Source organism: Anthonomus grandis, chromosome 1 (genome assembly GCF_022605725.1).
Source record: "Anthonomus grandis grandis chromosome 1, icAntGran1.3, whole genome shotgun sequence".
In the NCBI taxonomy this organism is placed as follows: domain Eukaryota; kingdom Metazoa; phylum Arthropoda; class Insecta; order Coleoptera; family Curculionidae; genus Anthonomus; species Anthonomus grandis.
The window spans coordinates 30143315-30162991 of record NC_065546.1 but is presented as its reverse complement, the minus strand read 5'-3'; the positions used below and the strand labels follow the sequence as shown (position 1 = coordinate 30162991).

Below are 19677 nucleotides of genomic sequence, written 5' to 3'. Positions count from 1 at the left end.
GTAAAAGGTATTTTTCCAGACTTTTCAACTCAACCATATCGATTTTTTTAAAACCTTTCATAACTTCTTAATTTCGATGTTTACAACGAAATGTTCTATATGATTTGTTTTATTTTTAATTAGGATTCAATGCTAAAAAAGAATTTTTTATATTTTTAATAGTTTAAGAAAAAATTAGAAGAAACTGTTTAGAGATTTTTTTCAAAATGGGATTTTAGATTTTTGATTGGAAATTTTGCCTCTGGCATTTTGGTCCAAAAAATTGGGCTGAAAACCCCTTTCTCCGAAAAACCATGGCACTTTACCTTAGGAATTTCTTGATGTAAAGTTCCACAGGTATCCCTGATTTGTTCTGGAGAACTTGCATGGGTTCTGATTCTTTCAATTAATCAATCAATCAATTTCACTTATATTAGATTTTCTTCTTAACAATATAGACCTTTGCAAAAAAAAGTCGTTTTTTCTTCTAACAAGAACTTTTGCAGTCTCAGTGAAAGAGAAAGCCGTCTGAGGGTGGTTTAATCGGTGCGCATGCAAGCGCCAATCAAGTATTGACAATGTATAAATATGGAAATTTGACTTTAGACATATGAAATAATTGTTGCAGCGAGAATATACAACCCCAAAATGTATGATCGCAAGTTCGAGTATTCAACTCTGCCTAAGTAGCGAGGTTTGTTTAGGTAATAATTACTTATATATACTGACTTTTCCAAGGCCTTTGACAGGGTTAATCATTTATTTAACCTTTTTATTAATGATGTTGTTCATTGTTTTGATTATTGTAATGTGTTACTTTTTGCTGATGATGTTAAGAGTTTTAAAATTATAGACAGTAACTTGGCACATCATGAACTTTGATCTGCTCTTCACAAATATGAATTATGGTGCAAGAACAATAGAATGGTCCTAAATGCTAAAAAATGCAAATATATTTAATTTACCAGGGGTTTTAGTTCACCATTCCATCAGTACCATCTAATGGGTTCACTTATTGCGAAGGTATCACAGATACGTGATATGGGGGTGCTTTTTGATTGCATTCTGACTTTTTTAATATTGAAAACCTGTGTAATAAGGCTTACAAAATGTTGGGTTTTATTAAGAATAACACTCATGATTTTAGCAGTATTGATTCCATCAAACTTCTGTATTTTTCATTGGTTCGCAGTCATCTTGAGTCGAATTTATATATATGGTCACCTTATTATGGTAAATATATAATGTGTCTAGAAAAAGTTCAACGTAAATTCATAAGATACATTGCTTACAAGCTTATTATTTCTGGTATTGATATTAATTACAATGTATAGATAGCTGAACATTCCAAAGGTAAAGACTCGACATAAAAACTGTGATATTGTCACAACATACAAGATTCGTAACAATGTAATACAGTCTCCTGAGTTGTTGTGTCAGCTTAATTTAGATGTTCCTCCTACTACTCCTACTTGAACAACATCATACACTATATGGTGAAAACTGTGCAATTAATAGAATGATGATTACTTCAAATAGTGTCAGTATAGATTGGTTTCATTGGTCTCTGAGTTTACTTCAACGAGTTTTAAAATCTGCTTAAATGCAATATAATTTTATATCTTAACTTTGCCTGAAATATGTCTTCTTTTCTATTGTAGCTACTCTGTTTTAAACCATTGTTGTCCTTATATTTGATTTTATTGATGTTACCTGTTATCTGTTTTTTATGCTTGATATTTAATGATAGAACCAATACTTCAAGTGCTGTATTACGATATAAAATCCTATTTTATTGAATATTTTTCATTCTTATATTTATTTTGTAAATTGGTTAATTACCAAATATATTATGGTTATTAACCATAATATATGTAATATAATTAATGTTATAATTGAGTTGAACTGAATTGAACCTATGAGGGTTATTATTTTGAATTTGATTGTGCGTGTATTTATAGATATATTGGTTAAATATTTTTAGATAGTATTATTTTCTTGTAACCTCTGATGTCTCTTGTAATAACTTTCTACTCAAACCGATTCATTTTTTTCTTTTTCGACACATTTTTTAACACAATAAGGAGAACTCATAGTGAATAGCGCAACGTACTGAAACGCAATGACGATTGAAATAGAATTTTTTCTTTCTCTTATTTTTAGTGCGTAGTGTAGCTCCAGAGGCGTTACTATAAAGTGTTAGCTTAAGTGGGTTCGATATAGATTAAAAAAACATATTTTTTCCCAAGTTTATGTATAATCAAATATTTGCTGTAATCTCTGGATTAAGTGATGTTATGCATAACTTAAGGGAACATGTCATAAAAACACAGTTTTTTTTAGTCAAACTATTAGTGATATTAAAAAATTCTTCAGAAGAGTGCATTCAGTAATAAAAATCACATTGCCACTTTTACATGTATACCGGTAACCATTTCGGGCAAAATGTACGTTTGCTCGAATAAATCAAACAATGTGTGTCGGTGCTCGCGGTGATGTTTGTTACCGATAGCGCATCCAACATCACGCTAAACATAAGCCGTCAATTCGATGTGAAACAATGCCCGTGCCGGACAATAAATCTGTTTGAATAACTGCGCGCTTTTGATTTCCGAACATAATTCTTGCCAATTATCGGAATAATGTTAAAGCGATATTGAATCTATCTTTTCGTTTCGCTGCGGCCTTTATGCCTAATTGCCGATATGTCACTTGACAAATTTTATGATAATAAATCCTAATGATAAGTGCGTTTAAATACGTCCAAGTTATGACAGATATTTATAATAAAGCGTGTTGGGAAGGGCGGGCAGATAGACTTCTACTTACAAAAAAAATTAATAATATAGTTTTCAAAACAAATAACAGATACAATATTCAAAGTATATGAGCTATTGACTCTAATCAAGTCAAAGTTTCTTAATTCGAATAAAGCTGTTTTATAACTCAGCAACCATCAGTTCAAGTACCTAGCGTTACTAGTAAAAATTATTTCTCAGCAGTCTGTTAAAAAAAAATACTTTTAGGTAATCAAAATAATTTAAAAAGTTACCAACTTATTTTTAAATTATCTGAAAAAAAAACCACTGACTTTAATTACTTAAAAGGTACTTTTTACTTTATTCCAAACTAAATATACTTTAAATAAACACGAATAAAAATTTCCAATTATTGTTTAAATGTTCAGTTTCTCTTAGATTTTTGGCTGCAAAAGAATCTAATTTTTAACCAAACTTAAATTTTTTTAGATATGATAATTTGAAACTTAAAATTTAAAATTTTTTGGGAAATTAAGTCACAATTTAGAAGAAATTCCTAACTTAACATGCTACATATGTAAACCAAGTACAAATATATTCTACAGACATCCAAAGCTTTTGCTCTTTTTAGAAAAATTAAGGTCCAATAAACAACCCTTAATTTCTTCAGAAAATTTAGTAGAAGTCCATAGGATGATACAAATGTCACAAGAGTATACCTCCATAGATCATTAAATAAAATTGTTCACTGGATGCATAATTTGTCAATCTGAAAAAATATATGTATTCAGCACTCTAGATTGTGACCTTTTTTTGGAAAATCGGAAAAATATTTTTTGAAATATCATTTTTGCATACGATTATATAATTTTGATGGGGAATCTTAATATTAATATGTTGGTTGACTCTAATAAAAAAACTAAATTCCAAAATTTAAATTTTAATATGCAAATCAGGAATAATCTGAAAAGGGAAATTTATTTTAGAAACTATATAAACATAAATTTTGATGAGTTTGATCAAGGGGCTTCATATTTGAAATGGGACAATATTTACAACGCTGTAAATGTGGATGTTAAGATAATTATTATGACTAAAAACATTACATCATCCAATCTATGGAAAATCAAGTAGATCAACATGGTGCTATATTATTGAATGAAAATAATATACATTTTCAGCAGGATGGAGCTCCCGCGCACTACACCTTGGTAGTTCGAGAGTGGCTTGATGAAAATTTTCGAGAAAAGTGAATTGGCAGACGTGGTGCAATCGAATGGCCTGCGCGGTCTCCGGACCTAACCACACTAGACTTTTTTCTTTGGGGCTACTTAAATAGCAAAGTTTATAAAACCCTATCTGAGAGTATTGAGAATTTAAAAAATAGAATATTTCAAGAATGCAGAGAAATTAGCGGGCAGACCCTTGCCAATGTTCGTAAGGAGTTTGAAAATAGGCTTTTTTATTGTCTTGCTAATAACGGCGCGCATTTTGAACATTTAATAAAATAAATTTGTTAAACTAATTAAATTTGTTTTTCTACCCTACCGACTTATACTTCAATTGCTTCTTGGTCAATCAATTTAATTTTTTTTTACAACCATTGATAGCACAATGAATGCCCTTTAAAATAATGTATCACACCATGGGTTGGTGTAATTAAAATAGTTTGGCGTAATTATTCATTATTTCTAGACATTTTTGCTATTTGCTTACACATTTATTGATTTAATTTTTTTTGGTACCATTGAATAAAGAATTTTACGCACCTTACTATGATGTATCACACGATACATCAGGGGTTCCCATTAGACATATTAAAGTGAGGTTAGCTGAAGGTGAGAAGGTGATTGACAGAACTTCAGTTAATGCATAATTAAACGTCCCCCTGTGTATCTAATTTGACGTTTTTTTTTTTTTTTTTTTTTTTTAAGAAAATTATTAAGGGTGGATCGTTTTGAAATGAAAGCACTGTATAAATAAATCCACTTACTTATTTTGAAATATTATTAGCGAATTTACTAAAATTTCTTAATATTAAAACCACAAATATAATATCATTTCCACGTAAGTACTGCACAAAATAATTAAATATAATCTAGTAATTTTTATACTACAATTAAAAAATGCAGATTTTTTCTTTTAATATCAAAATATTAAAAGCGTATATTTTTAACGAATAAAAACATGTTTCTATGCAATCAAAGTGACCTAATTAGTAAAACACTTAAATTACGTAGTAAAAAAATTACTTCGACTACTATCCGTTACCGTATAAAATCGTTACTAGCAAGTTAAGATAGGCGAGATTCACAGTAGTAAAATTCCAGTGAGGTGTGGTGTGCCACAGGGCACGGTCCTTGGTCCAATATTGTTCACTCTCTATATGGATAGTATATTTTCGGTAATAACAAGTGTGCAAGTTGTCTGTTACGCTGATGATACAGCTTTCATGGTTGGGGGTGGCACGTGGGATGAAGTGTTTCAAAAGGCCGAACAAGCTTTTGTTGAGGTTAAAAAATGGCTGGATTTTAGTTTATTATCTCTTAATATTGACAAGACTCATTTCATGTGTCACTCCATGACAAAAGCAGGATTACCTTATGACCTTGAGACTATTAAAATTCACGACAATGATTGTAGGAATATGAAAACTTGTAATTGTGTGCGGATTAGTGCAGTGGACGAAACTAAATATTTGGGTGTTTACTTTGATAGGCATCTAAAATGGGAGATACATGTGCAATATATCTGGGGTAAACTTAGAAAACTTATGTATAAATTCTATATATTAAGACAATGTTTGTCACGTAAAACAATAATAAATATTTACAAAGGTTTAGTAGAATCAATTATTAACTATGGAATTTGTATCTGGGGAGCCGCCAGTAAAACCTTCTTAAATCCTCTTGAAATTACCCAAAGAAAAATTATAAAGATATCTCTTTTAAAAAATATAATGCATCATACCGAGTTACTATTTCAGGAATCTAAATTACTTACCATTACTAAATTATATTTAAAATCAATAATTACACTCCTTAGTAACCAGAAAATTAACATTACATCAACCCACTCAATTGCAACTAGATTTGCACAAAGTAAATCAATGATCTTATCAACTCCAGTGCATTATACCACAGTTCAGAAAAGTATAGTCTTCTTAGCTCCCAATATATACAATCAATTGTCTCAGGAACTAAGAAATAAATCATTCTCTAAAATTAAACGGAAAGTTAATTCATGGCTACTAAACCTTCAAAAAGATATACTTCAGACAGTAATATAGATTATTTATAATATTTTATCACAATAGGTATGTACGTAGAATTGCTTGTTCTTTTCTCATTTTCTATTGTTCCGACTAACGACAAATAAAAAGCATTTTCTGCTTATATGTATATTTATTAATTGATGAGTATATAGACACACGCACAACTTTTTAAAAGTAATTGTGTGTCTAGTCTTAGGCAAGTATTATGTTGAATATTTTTCTAAAATAAAGAGATTATTTATTATTTATTATTATTATTATTATCCATAACTCAAAAGAATTTTATAAAAATCTGACTAAAAAAACTTATCATTACTTGCATCTTGACTACTACAAAATCTGGGTTAGAGAGCTATTAATGTTGTTCCATATTATATATATTCCACCTTTTTAAGGAATTTTTTATTACTACTAATGGTTTTGCTATACAAACGTTTGAAAAAAATAATTTTAGAGGCAAATTTTGTCGATAACATCAAATTAGTTTATACATAACATTATAAAAAAACGAGTTTTTTACACAAAGGCGCACTCAAACAGTTATTTCTAGGTAGTTGAAATTATTCAATTATTTAGAAGATTTCTGACCTATTTGACTACTTTACAAGATTTTTGACCTATTTGGAAAAGAAATCATTTGCACTAGTTTTCTGTCAAAATTTATTTAGATGTAATGATATCTTTATGATTAAAAGTAGTTGGTTATTTTTGGCAGAAATTTGACCTAAAAAAATTATTAAAACTTTAAAAACAAAATGTCTATCGTATTCATATTATACACAGAATTGGCACAATAACAAAATTTTCTGTATGTTTCAAGAGAAAGAAAATTACTTACAGGCAGTTAGAGAAATTAAATCTAATAAAAAATTACATTATACCTACATTATAGCTACCTTTAAGAAAAAGTCACGAAATTAAATTAGTTATTATGTAACATTTAAAGGTATAACGTGAACAACTTTTATTTAAAACTAAAAATGAACATTTTTGAAAATAATTTTAATATTTCAATTATCAGTTGGCTATAAATAATTTACATCAAACCTGAACATATAAATATAGATTAGCGATTTTTGGTAAAAAATGGCGTACTTAAAGAAAGAAAAAAAATACATTCAGATAGTTGAGGTGATTTATTCACTTAGAAAAATACTATGAACCTATCTAGAAGAGAAATTATTTAAACAAGACTTCAGTTATAAGCATTTTTTGCATTATTTTGGCAAAAAAATTTATCAAATGTTAAAAGCAGAATCACATCTATATTAGGCATCCTATCTATATTAATTACGGAGAGTGTTACCAATTGACAACATTTTCAAAACGGCTATAAACAAAAATTACTTCCAGGCAGTTACAGCAATTTAATTAAGTTAAAAAATTACACCTGTATTAAAAGACCCTAAAAAGTAAAGGATTTGGACTATTTGATACATCACACGTAAGGGTATAGCGTTAACACTTTCTATTTGGAGTTTTGGAGTAAATTCTTTACATCAAACAAAATCAACAAATTTAGTGGAGGATGACCGAAGTGTCTGTTACTCATTGACCTATTAACTCCACTGCAAGAATGATTACTACTTTAACTTCAAAATCATTTTAGTAAAATTTTAAAAATAAAAATAACACCATAACCAGTTAAGTTATGCATTGAACTAGTATTAAATAAAATTTACATGGAGCCATATTCACAGAAAAATAAAATAATTCGTAGGCAGTTACGGTGATTTACCCAGCTCTAAAAATACATAAAACTTATTTGCCAAAATTTAAATCATCGCTTAAAATAAGCATTGTTATAAAAAATTACGAATTACAAATTTTTTGCACGAGACTTGTAACAAAATTTTAAAACTTAAACTTCGTCATGAACAAATCTAAAATAAAATATATCTTTTAAAATTTTAAAAAAATTTCAAGAGACCACATTACCAAAAAAGGGTACAGGTTAAAAAGGGGGAATGTCAAAAATCGTTGATTTTCAGGAAATCAATTTTTAATTTTAAAACCCATTAACTTATTATTTTATTACTTTGTATTGAATGTATTAATGGATTTAGTTTTTTATGTCCATTTGAAGATATTAAGATTTTCTATATTAAGAACATATGAACGAAATTCCATTAAAAAAAAAATTTAGAGTAAAAAAGAAGAATAAAGTACAGATTGTAACGAACAAGAAGGAAGAATGTCACATATTTTTCCTGTAGTTTTGTAGTATCATCAGTTTTTTATACACAAGCAATTCTAAAGCAAAACAGCAAAGGTTAATTCGAATTTCTCATTTAATTGGGAAAGATACAGAAAAAATTCAAACACTTTTTTTGCGCTTCTTACACACGAAGCTTTTGGAAAGTTGTTTTGAAACTTGTCTTTGACATTTCTGGTATGTTTTAATGTAGAGAAATATTTTCTAGCATCTGGATTGCGACAGAATTTCATTAAGCACTGCAGGTCATTGTACTTGGCTAGTTTTATAAGCAGTAGTCCTGCAAATAGATAAAACATCCTTAACATTGGAAAATAATATTATGTGTATAGTTAGGTACCTTTGTATAATTGGCCTGGTAATTCGAACAAATTGTTTGGTAAATTATTGATAAATCTTTTCTTCGGTTCAATCAAAACAGCCGATTCCCACATACCATTCCATGTTGATCGATGGTAGACAAGCCTGGGATGATCTTTAACGACTTTTAGTTCACGTATGGGCTGGATCTTCATTGGACACTTATTTTTGTAAAGTGTAGAAAAATGTGTAATCCAGCATTTAAAAAAATCGAAAGTGATTTCTCTAACATGAAAAGGATTTGGTTTAACTCGTGCAGCTTTGAAAACTTCAGCCCATTCATTTGGAAGTTCCACACGCGACTTTTGCTGAACTAGTCCAAAATCCCAGTCACATTCCATAAATGAATGTCCTCTAATGGAAAAACTGATCTTGATTTCATCAAACCTTTCTTGCACATGCACTAAGTGATGGAGGTAACGGATAACTGTGTAATTCTTATTCTGTCCCCCACATGAGTCACAAAATATATCGAGGACTCAAACACTACTAGGTAGAAAATTTTAAACAAAATGATGCAACATCGAACATACATCGTTAGAGCCTTTTCGACCGTTTGTCTCAGGATAAGTATAGAAAATACTTTGACTAGTCGACAAAACATGAATATCAAAAGAGAATACAGATAACTGTCTCTTATAATAAACATCATTTGTGCTGATGTTGGGCACTGGCGGATTGTTAGCAAAATCCATGCACATTGCTTCTTTGCTCTCATTTACCCGACTCGATAATTTTGCAGCCTTTTTTCTTGAATAAAACACTTCAGCTTTATGCTTGTGAAGTAGATTTTCCTGTTGGAGGGTAGTGATTTTGTCATCTAGTTGTTTTTTTTTTCTATGGCATTTTCTGACACATTCTTCATTTTGGCTTCTAGGGACCTAATATTTGCCAAATATTAGTCACAGATACTGCACGTATCCGACCTTGGGTAACCAAATGAAATGTTGAAGTCTCGTGAGAAAATAGATCTATATGTTTCATATAACACACAATATTTTTGATCTGTAACGGTATTTTTGTACATATTGTACATTTTTCTGATATTTAAATCTTCGGGCAGGTAGGTTTTTAAAGAATCCTTTAGGCTGTAATGGCTTTGTCGTCCTTTGAAAGAACTAATATGATTGACTACTAGATCTTTAGCTTCCTGTTTCAGCTTGGCCTCTCAAGCTGAAACTTTTTATTTAAGTGTTTTGCTCGTTTATCAATTGGGGCGCTACCAATCATTTTTAAAGATTTCTGGAGAATTTCAAGCTTTTTTTTGGTTATACCATGTAAGGAAAGAAAAGCCTTAAAACAAACTGGTACTTTTGTTGTCTCACCATCTAAAGAGATTCTGACACGATAAGCAAATGAACTCTCATGTAATCTTGTGACCTCTTCTGCGTTACGTGGACGTCGCTTTTGTACAGGACAGACACTAATAAGTTCACACAAAGAGATGTCTTGCTCATCCACGGATTTTAATAAATTAAGCTCACTTATTATCTTTTGTCTTGCACTAAGTGGAACTTTATCAAAACACTTGAGACGTTTACATTGGCAGTCGCTTCTGTCACGTGGCTTTGTAGGTTAAGTTTTTTAGGAACATCGGTTAGTCTTCCGTAACTTTTTCTGTTTTTTTCCCTGAACTGGCATAACAACAAAGTCTTCACTGTCACTGACATTTGGATTCATTTTATACTGTTTATTAGCACTACAATATTAAAATACGACTTGTCACTTATATTTCCACAAGTTTGACGAACAATAAATAAACACCAGAACCGGTAAACACAATCAGAAAATAAAAGTAACTGCAGTCAAGAGAGCCTTCTGACAGTTCCTGAATAATGTGCATTTGAGAGGTTCCCCCTTCTTAGCATGTGGCGCGCGGACTCTCCTCTTTTTAGCCAGTACAGCTTAATTTAAATTGTCGATATCTGGCGACTCTTCCCTTTTTTCGCCTGTATAATGTTACTAGGTGATACTGTCTATTAAAAGTTGAACGGACTGAACAGCTCAAAATGAGCAAAAAGTGGCATTCCCCCTTTTTAGCCCGTACCCTTTAAATATTACACACAGTTTGCTATAAAAATATTAAAAATTACTTTGATTTTTTTCTGTAACATTGCTCGCTAAACGCTCAAAATATTTTAATTATTAAAAACATTTAATTAGGTTATTCAAAGAATTATTAACTAATAAAATTTATAAAATACCATATTAAAAAAAGCTTCCAAAGTAATTTAATTAGTTAAGTAATAGCACTTAAATTATGTGGAAAAAATACAAAATAAAAACAAAACTCTATTTGTTACGCATAACTAAAATGCATCTGATGAACAGTTCGTTAATAAAATATTTTTTTCCATAAAAACCTTTTAAAAAAAAGGTTTAAGAATATGATTGTTTAAAACTGGACCTTTTCTTGATAATTAATTTAAAATTATAAAAAAATACTTAACCAAACATATTACATATATAAAGGAAAATACTCATTCGATTAATATAAAATGCAACCGAAAAAAAAACAAAAAAAAATGTTTAAAACAATTTTTATTATAAATTTTTCCCAAAACAACAATTTTAAAGCACCAAAAACACACTGCATTTTACAGCACAATTTCGGTAAAACATTCTATTAAAAAAACGTTTTCAACCTGTCAATGAATAAAATTGTTTTTTTTAATATTAGAGAATTAAACTCGCTTTTGCTAGCAGTAAAGTTAACTTTAAAAAATTAAACTTGAATATTATTTTAGGTAGCAACTATTCAAATAATCATCAATTTTTCCTATATTTACATTAAGAAGTTACATCCATAAATATATTTTATAAGAAAACACTTACTAAAAGCCCCATTACATTTACAAATATTGTCACACGTCCTGATGTCCATTTCCCATTAATGGAAAAACTTAATGCCATATTTACTTTGGAAATTAAGTGGTACAACCGTGAAAAATTAGTCATTTGTTAATGTCCAATACGACTTTAAAAGCAATCTATTTTAAAATAAAATGTAAAAAAAATAATAAGCAGAATTAAATTAATATAAACCTGTTTTAATATGTAATATAAATTTTAGCGTGCTCGGCTATCTGGAAAATTAAAGGGCTTTATGGGATTACAAAGTTATTACAATAATTTGTCAACGAAATTTGTAATTTTGTTGGCGCTTCCTCTGCGCGAGCATTCGCCCTTTTTTTTTATTTGTTGCTTTCCTTGTTGTTGTGAACACTTTGGAAAAAACTTTTAATTGGAAAGCCTCGATTCGGGGAACGAGCTTGAAAGAGTAAATGGGATTTATATTTTGTTTATTTTTTTAAATAAAACTGTTATAACTATTTATGCTAACTTGCGAAAAATGTTATTCTTTTAGTCCGTCTATAACGTATTCATACTATATAAAGAACTTTGTAGTCATTGCGGAATAACGTAACCCAACAAAGCGAATAAAGGGAACAATAGAAGAGGATCCTAAAACCAATTTCTGTATATCCAAGCCGGAATTCTATGCAACTCTAAAATGATACGTCTTTAAGACGAAGGGAACTTATTTAAATAGAACTTAGTAGAAAGTCCTTTTATAGTAAACGTTGTGAATTTTCCATATGTTAACAAAAATTATAATTTAACGGGTTATTATACTTAGCTCAATGGCTGGCGGGAATAAAACGCCATTTTGAATTCGGCGCCCATTAACTGAATATTACTTACTCCCAGTCATGCTAATATGAAAATAAGCCGAGTACAGCGATGCAGCGTAGTTTTAGAAAATTGGAGCATTTTAAAATAGCAGCGTATGTTTTCCAGAGCAGATGTTGTGGCGGATTAAAATGCTTCTTTTAATGCCTTTTTGGAAATTTTAGAGGGGAGGAGAGGGTTTGTTAATTTATATAATTTATGGTGTCTAGACACGAGTTAAGCTGTTTTTTTATAAATTTGTAAACTATTTCGATCATATTATTATTCAAGTACTTTGACTTCAGGAATTTGTTGGTGTATAAGGACCAGTTGAAGGTGTTTTTGATTTAAATACAAGAACTATGATAATTCTAGAAATTAAATGATGGTGCTGGGTCTTTGGCCATACAAAGGAAGGTTAATTGCAAATTTTTACATAGCTCAGACTATTTTTAATGCAAATTACATTTGACTAGGCCGCTTTTGTTTGCCTCCACTGTTTAAATAGTTTGAAATAGTATAGTAAAAGTCAACAAAAAATAGTGAAATTTTGCAAGTGTATGGTTGCAACTACCATCCGCCAAAGTTTTAGAAAGCCGCATCTTTGTCTATAAATAAGACAAAAACTTCATATATAGAAATCTTAAAAAGTGAATTGTTTTCATGTTACAAGGTGTTTTATAATTCCTATTGAAGATGGTTTTTTGTTAATATTTTCAAAACGTTTGGTCATTATTTTCCGAAATTTTTATTGTATACTACTGTTATTGTTACTAACTGATTTTTTTACATTTTATGCTAAAATGTATACAGGGTCATTTAAAATTACTGGTAGCAAAGATAAAAATGTCATAACTTTTTTTCTGGTTATTTTTTAATTATTTGGATAGTAAAATTACAAACAACCAACATTTTTACATGAAAAAGATACTCTTGTTTTAGTGCGTAAGAAGCCTCTGGTTTCAAGAAATTTTTTATTTGTTTGTTCTGTTAGGGATTTTTAGTTTTTTTTTCTTAGCTAATAAGTTAATTGTTTTAGTTTTTCTTAATTATTTTCACAATATTTACAATTTTGAAATAAAATTTTAAACAAAGGAAACAGTTTTTTATCTTAAAATTAAATATTTGTAATAGTCTTATGTCATGTTTTCACCTGTAACATACCTTTTAATTTTATTAAACGTGATCAAAAATACTTTATTGTATTCTATATTGAGTGTAGGACGCTCCTATTGAAATAAGACAAGAGCACCTTTTTTATGTAAAAATGTTTGTTCTTTTTAATTTTACTATACACATAATTAAAAAGTAATCAGAAAAAAAATTATGACATTTTTATCTGTGCTGACTACTAATTTTAATCGACCCTGTATACATTTTAGCATAAAGTGTTATAAAATCACTTAGACACAATAACAGTAGAACACGATAAAAATTTCGAAAAATAAAGACCAGATGTTTCGAAAATATTAACAAAAAACCATCTTCAATAGGAATTATAAGACACCCTGTAACATGAAAACGATTCAGTTTATAAGATTCCTGTATATGAAGTTTTTGTCATATTTTTAGACAAAGATGCAGCTGGTTAAATATTGCGATGTTATATCAGGACATCTTGTATAGGTGTTCTTATCAGAGGTCACAGGTTAACGGGTCACAGGTTAATTGTCGACTAGGGCAGGATGTAATCAGAGCGTAAAAGATATTACTACCGATGAATTTTGCAGTGTTATTAAGGCTGCAAAGTTGAATAAACGGGAGAAATTAAGAAATAACTCGAAACTAAAAAAATTGAGGCAGAATCAAAGAAGATAAGTAAATCAGAATTAAAAGTAGCTAGACTGCAAAAGAAAATAAATATGTTAGAACGTCAACTTAGACAGGATAACGTGATTTTCGAAGTGGGTATGACCGAGAAAGAAAATCTTGTATTGGAAACTTTAACTGAGATTAACTCTTTCTTAAATACGATATAAGTTCTTGCGCCTTATTTGAAGTAAGCAAAAGAGCAAAATTTGAAGGACCCAGTAGCTAAAGGGAAGCTTTTAGTAGGGGATTCCCCCTATACTAAGAGTGAACTTCGGGGACTCGAAACTTGGCAGGTGGAAAGTGGAGCAGATTCGGAAGAAGAACTTATACCTTTGATCTTGAAAAATCAGAAGACCAGGGAAAAATCTACTAAGGATGCTAAAAAACGTAAAAAAGGGAACCACATTTGCAGCCCAAAGACTCATAATACTAAAAAAAACAATAAAATCTCTAAGTAAGACCATTTAAGTGGCTTCCGTCAAGTTTAATTTTTTTCTTCTATTGGCGTAAAAATATTTGCCTACATTGCATGATTTTATATTAGTTAATATATTTATGTTGGTTTATTATCGTAGGGAGTCCCAAATAAAGTTAGATATACTATTGTTATATTGCATATATCTTTCTTTAAATACAATTGCAGTTGAATCATGATAAATAAAAAAATATATTTGGACATTTGAATGTAAGATCTTTGCTACATATGTATGCGAAAAGGAAGAGGTAATTGTATGTGCATTAGAAACTCTATTATTTAATTTTTTAAATGTTGCGCAAGACATTAGACAGATTTGGATCAATATAAAAATTGAAAAAAAAATTATTGGTGTTGCGATGATGTATCGCCCGTCAAATTTGGCATTGGTTGCTTTTTTGAATATTTTCTGTTCAAAGTCTATTACCTCCTCCTTTTCTCAAATTGATAATATAGTCTGCCTTGGAGAGGTCACACTAATGTACTTCAAAGGTTCATAAATGTAATTGATTATCTTGATCTTTACCAAATAATTGAGGAACCAATTCGAACTGGCTTAACTAGCATGAGTCTAATGAGGTAATGTTAGAGGTGATAAATCCGGCGATCGTGGAGGCTATTCAATAGCACCTCTTCTTCCAATCCATCGTCCTGGAAACGTCCGATCCAAATATTCTCGCACGAATAACGTATAATGTGGTGGGGCACAATCCTGCTGAAACATCAATCTATCCTCATCGTATCTGTCATTTTGAGTTTCAATTATAGCTGTCAATACTGGATCATTGGCCTATTGTAATAGCTCTAAGTACATTTTACCTGTGAGATTTCCAGGTAAAAAAAATTGACCAATTAAATTATCACCAAAGATACCAGCCCAGACATTTAACTTTTGTGGGTATTGGGTGTGTACCTCACGATACACTCTGGGATTATTGTCGGACCAATATCGGCAGTTATGACGATTGATCAAGCCATTCAGGAAAAAAGAGCTTTCATCAGAGAAATACGTATTAAACAAAAAATTTGGGTCATTAATAATTCGTTTACTCATAATTTCACTAAATTGTGATTGAAATCATCTTCATTCAGCTCTTGCACAAGATGTATTTTGTAGGGATGAAACTTATGAGCTTTTAAAGTTCTTTGGATACTACGTCGACTAATACCTGTGATAGTTTCCAATTGATGGGTACTTAATGTAGGATCTACATTAATATGCCCTAGTACAGCCACTTCCATACCTTCATTCCTTACGGGATTTTCAATATTGCATTTGCGATTAGCCACTAATCCAGTTTCTCGAAATTTGGAAACAAGCTCCAATACATACTTTCGCTGCACCATGCTGTTTTCGTGTCGCTCATTAAATAATTCCGCCGTTCTATTAGCACATTGATTATTTCCAAAAAATAATTCAATTATTTCAACTCTTTCTGCCGTTGCACCATTTTTATTTTTTAAAATAGGTATTACCTAAAAAAAATAAAGTCTCACACTATAAATCACCTTTTTAAAAGCGTACTACATTGAGAATAATTCAATTTTTAGTTTTGGTCAACAAGAAAATTTTACAAATATTTGTAAAATTTTTTGGCTGACCCGTTCTCTAGTTCATCCGTATTATTCTGATAATATTTATTACCTGTCGTAAATAAATTAATATTAATACCAACGTGGTCTGTGATTGAGATAGTGAACTAAAGCAAATTCTTTTTAAATGTATTTTTGCGATAATTTTTTAAATGTCTAGACTTAAGGTCAAAATATTCTGTAATATGATAGAGCTATCTCATTTTTTGTCTCATAATTTCATAATACTTGATGGTTTTGTCCTACTTCCTGGCATTGTATTTCTTAAAAGTACCTTTAGTAGTCTATGATAAAGTAAAAATATTGAAAATTACCTTTTAAGGTTTAAATGCGAAAATGTTTAAAAGTACTTACTTAAATTGCGTCAAACCAAGTACCCTTGTAAACAGAATTAAAAGACCTTTCCAATGAGGTATCACTCGACCCCCCTTCCCATTTAAGATTTTAGGGGTAGTGCCACCCCCGCTTAAGGGGTTGTAGGTGGGAAAGTGATTTTTTGATTATTAAGTGTCCCTCTCGAAAATAAAATCGACGGGTTCGAGCGCTTTTTTTTAAAGTTAATAGACTGCCCGTAATTGGCTCTGTTTCGTTTTCGATGCGCCACCCGGTATATTCTTTTATAATTTATGAAATTGAGAAATAAAGCCAAAGTCAAATCGAAGCGCAGTAAAACAGAATGTGATTATAACTATTATAAAATGTTAAAAAATTATACTACACCTGTCTGTAAACCTGAAAAAATAGCTTTTTTCTTTACTACAAATTTAAATGCGGAGGCTTTAAACTTGGAAAACCTTGAAACTATATAATTTTGGAATTCAGAGTTGCCTCAACATTTACATGACGTAAACGCTAATAATGATTTTTTCATTAACACTACTCAATCTCTTACAATAGATTAGAAGAAAATTTCCTTTAATTCTAATTTAGTCAGTGATGCATCATTTATTTGTCATGAGGTATCTGAGAACAACGTTCGAGATATTATTTATAAACTTAAATCTAATGTCGTGGGTTTCGATGGTGTAAATTTTAGGATGATTCTTATTCTCACATAATACCTTTTCTGACCCACATTATTAACATATGCTTAATTTCTGGTCAATTTCTCTCAATGTGGCAAGGGGGGCCACTTGTACGTCTCATTCCTAAATATAGTAACCCAAAAGTCCGTTGAGCAATTGTGTACTTTCTCAAAAGTTTTAGAGAGATTGGTCGAGGGATAGTTTCGAGATTACCTTGATAGAAATAGCATATTACCTCAATTTCAGAGGGTTTAAGATCCCTATATAGCTTTGAGATTGCGCTTTTGAAGTTAATAATTAGATTATGCGAAGTGGCAGACAAAACTGAATTAACTGCGTTAGTATTAGTCAAATTAGCAATGTAATGTTATATGTATATGTTAATGATATTCATAGTTGCTTAGCTATTTCATTTGTAACCTTATTTGCTGAGGATACTATAATATAGATTTTGGACTGATAGCCGACAGTTTAAATAAAGGCTTAGTTTATTATATGAGTAAATAGCTCAAAAACTAAACGTATAGTTGTTGGTTTTAATATACCTTGTCATATACAGGGTGATTCAAAAGTAAGCGGCATCCTTTCAGGGGCGTAATCCTTGTATAAAAATAAGGCAAAAAGTTCATATTATTATGGGTCCGAAATTGCTTCCTAAGGGAGCTACGCCCCTTTGAATAGGACCCCTTGAAGACAATTTTTTCTCTATAACTTTAAAACCCTTTAGACTTAAATTTTGAAAATTGGTGTACTGCATAAACATTTCGTTGTGAATAAGATTCTAAATTCAAATTTTTTAAATTTTATTCAGGTGCGTCACATGCGGGGGTTGGTAAGGGTAAAACATCCCTTTTTCTTTTACTCTTTAGGTTATTGTGATTTTGTTTGAAAATTATAACATTTTAGAGTCTTATACGTAAAAAAGGTACTCTTAGTTCAATTCGATAGAGCGTACCATTTACGAGAAAATCGACTTTGAAAATGTTCTGATTGCATATGTTTATTGATGAAAATTAATTCGCATTACGATCGACAAAAAAGACACTTTTTACTCACATTTTATTTAACAATTTATAGAAAGTGTTCAAAATTATTACCATTCGCGTCACGGCAAGCTCTTAATCTTTTTATTAGATTATGGTGCACACGTGGTAGAATTCTTGGATTGTTTTTAATTGTCTGAAATCCTTCCTCTATTCTTTGCCTGAGAACATCAATATTGGGTATAGGGCGGGAATAAACTAGTTGTTTTAGGTGTCCCCATAAATAAAAATCAAGGGGGTTTAGGTCAGGAGACCGTGGTGGCCATGGCACTGGACCCCCACGACCTATCCAGCGGTTTTGATAGGCAATATTTAAATGTTCTCTAGCGAGAATGCTAAAATGTGGGGGAGCACCATCGTGCATAAACCACATTTGTGCTCGTAATTGAAGTGGTAGATTTTCTAATATTTGTGGTAATTCATTCTGTAAAAAAATTGTGTAAATTTGTCCATTAAGTCGTTGCGGCATAAATACAGGTCCTTTTAAATGCCCATCGATTATTCCCGCCCACACATTTAAACTAAACTGCTGCTGATGTGCCTTCTGTACCGTAGCATGGGGATTCTCATCCGTCCATAGATGGTTGTGGAAATGGTTGTGGAAATTGAAAATTCCGTTTCTTGTGAAGCCGGCCTCGTCAGTAAATAAAATTTTCTTCTCAAAATTTTCAAAAGCAACGCGGTTTTCTTCTAGCCAATTACAGAAGTGTACACGAGGAAGGAAATCTCGCTCTTCCAAAGCCTGAACCCGTTGAATATGATAAGGGTAGAGTAACATATCGTGCAAAATTCTCCATACGGTTGACTGAGAAGACCCTTCTTTATTTGCGATGATGCGAGTGCTCAAAGATGGATCTTCTTCAATACGATCTAGCACGCGTTCTTCTAATGCTAGGGTTCTGGCATTTCTTGGTCGCCCAACAACTTCCTGTCTTTGAAATGTTCCTTAAGCAAAATTTAAGTAGATATTATGCGATATTTTTGAATTTACCTATTTCTCTTAAATTACGATCTACTCTTGCGAAAACCGTACGGTGTGGCACTCGTCGATTAGGAAATGCCTCATGATACAATGGTCTTGCTTCAACACAATTACCAAATGCGCTTCCAAACATAATGTGAATATCAGCTTGTTCTTGATACGTAAAATCCATGTTTGCTTTTTAAACTTAGAAACACGAAGTCCCAAACTCAACAAAGGCAATGCCCTTCTTATTAATAATAAAGAGTAATTTGAAATTAATTTTACTTTGACAAAGTAAATTGTATTTTACAATGACATTTATCAGTCTTTTAAATGCCAAAAACCAAAAAACAACCGCCAACTTCGTTTTAAATGCGTATCCAGTTTTATTTAGTCAATTTTATTATGTATTAAACATACGCAATCAGAACATTTTCAAAGTCGATTTTCTCGTAAATGGTACGCTCTATCGAATTGAACTAAGAGTACCTTTTTTACGTATAAGA

General features: G+C 30.7%; 1 protein-coding gene across 1 annotated transcript in view; it reads right to left on the bottom strand.

Annotated features, from left to right (window-relative positions):
* The window catches only part of LOC126733456 (opioid-binding protein/cell adhesion molecule-like), a 562254-nt gene that overhangs the window by 130963 nt on the left and 411614 nt on the right, over positions 1-19677 (bottom strand). The gene's annotated exons all lie outside the window — the stretch shown is intronic.